This window comes from Austrofundulus limnaeus, unplaced genomic scaffold (genome assembly GCF_001266775.1).
Source record: "Austrofundulus limnaeus strain Quisiro unplaced genomic scaffold, Austrofundulus_limnaeus-1.0 Scaffold181, whole genome shotgun sequence".
Classification (NCBI taxonomy): Eukaryota; Metazoa; Chordata; class Actinopteri; order Cyprinodontiformes; family Rivulidae; genus Austrofundulus; species Austrofundulus limnaeus.
In genome coordinates, this window is record NW_013952583.1 from 163,983 (window position 1) to 166,127 (window position 2,145).

Below are 2,145 nucleotides of genomic sequence, written 5' to 3' on the forward strand. Positions count from 1 at the left end.
AAAAAAAAGCACAATGCGAATGCAAACTGCACCAAATGAAAAAAATAAAGCCCACTTTTGGTCCGGACCAAACAAGTGGACCAAAGGACTTTCCTGGTCTGAATACACAGAGTTCAGAAATGAGTGATTCCATTTTTTTCCCTGTGCTTGGTCAATAAAAGTAACATTCACTGACTTCCACAATGTTTTCTCTTCATTTCTTTGAGTGTTCCTGAAAGCCAACAAGTTGCACTTTGGAATGACCTTATTATTGTATCATGTTTTTGACCTGAGTTTGTTTTACAGAATGAAACGTCTGAAGGAGTGCTCATCCAWGACTGGTGATTCCATACTTTTTGCCAGGGGTTGTAGATTTCTACGAAATAAACTGTTTTGTACAAAAGTGGTTCTAGTTTATTGTAAATGGTAAATTGACTGAACATATAGAGTGCTTTATTGAGTCCCCCCGGAACCCAAAGCACATTACACTTAAAGACATTCACCCATGAACACACACAGTCACACACTGATGATGGTAAACTACATTGTAGCCACAGCTGCCCTGGGGCACACTGACAGAAGKGAGGCTGCCATACACAGGCATCACCGGACCCTCTCACCACCATCAGTAGGCAAGGTGGGTGAAGTGTCTTGCCCAAAGACACAACGACTGAAACGGCTGGATGGGGAATCAAACCGACGACCTTCCGGTTCCAGGACGACTCCCGTAACCACTCCATCACAGCCGCCCTGTAACAAATACGTATTACTTTTAATTCAGAAAACTAGTACAAATATTATAAATAACTAAAAAGCTCAGTGTAAAATTCTTCCTCTAATGATTACATTTAGGGCGCCATAATCAGTAACTTAATACAGGGTTCTGTCAAAATGTTCCAAGCCTTGTCATTGAAGTGGTGACTAAAGACTAAATGAGCTTGATAGTTCTTTTAAAATGAGTATAATTAGGAAGATATAGATTTGAATGGTGCAGGGGATAGACGTTCGCCTTGAAACTAGAGTGTTGCCTGAGTGCATACTGTCGTGTCTCTGAGCAAGACACGTAACCAAACACCCCCATTTATTCTTCTGTTGGTGTGACTGTGGTGGTCTGGAGGTATTGTAAGTGCAGAACTGCAGCCACACTTTCACCACTGAATATGACTGAGGAGTGAATCCTTGAAAAGGGTTGTATCAGACCAACGCTTTGTRYTTTTGTATTCGGAGTAGCTGATTTMTTATAGCAGTAAATTTTCACAATTATTCTCGAATACACTCAAGTGAAATGTACTGTTAAAAATGTCAAAYTTTTAAGTACTTTTAATACTTGAGTATTTTTGAAAGCACATACTCCAGTGCTTTAATTTAACTAATAATTTAACAGACCTTTTTTTTTAACTTTAATTTGAGTCATATTTGTTGATCAGTATTTTGACTTAAAAAGTGAAACGGACCACTGCTTGTTGGACCTTTACACGGATGGAGCTTCTGTTGGACCACAAGTCAGCATTTGAACCAATGACTTGTTACAGGCTCGACTACTCTAATTTCTGCTTCCTAATTTTACTTAATTCAATAAATACTTGATTTTATTATTATGTATTTATTATATTATTTTTTATTAAATTTTATGATGCATCCAAGTAAGTTGATTTGTTTATTCAAAGAGTTTTTATTTGTAGAAAAGAAGAGCAACTTTTTTTCTAATGATTTTTTTTCATTTGCAGAATAACTACGAACAACATTTACTAGCAAGAAAACTTGAGCTGCACTTGAGCTCTGCTCTTAAGGTGCTTCACCTTACCCACCCTTATTTCTGATATAGCGGTCAGGGAATTTAAACCAGCAACTTAGTAATTACAGACTCAYCTTCTCTAACCTCTGCACCAACACTTTCCTTTGAATTGTTTTAGAATTTGAGTGATTAACAAATTCTGTCACAAAAACATCTCACAGTCCATGTTTAAGAATATGAAAAGTCAAGTATGGACTCACTGAATTTTAATGTCAAGCCAAACCACAATTAAAATTAAAATCCCAGTTAAATTAAATCACATTAGCAATTCATCATGCATTTTGAAAGACAATGACATAGATAAAAATCACAGCAGGTGTGTGAGTGTGTGCTGTTCTTTTATCTCTAATGGCAGCCCTCCATCTGATGTG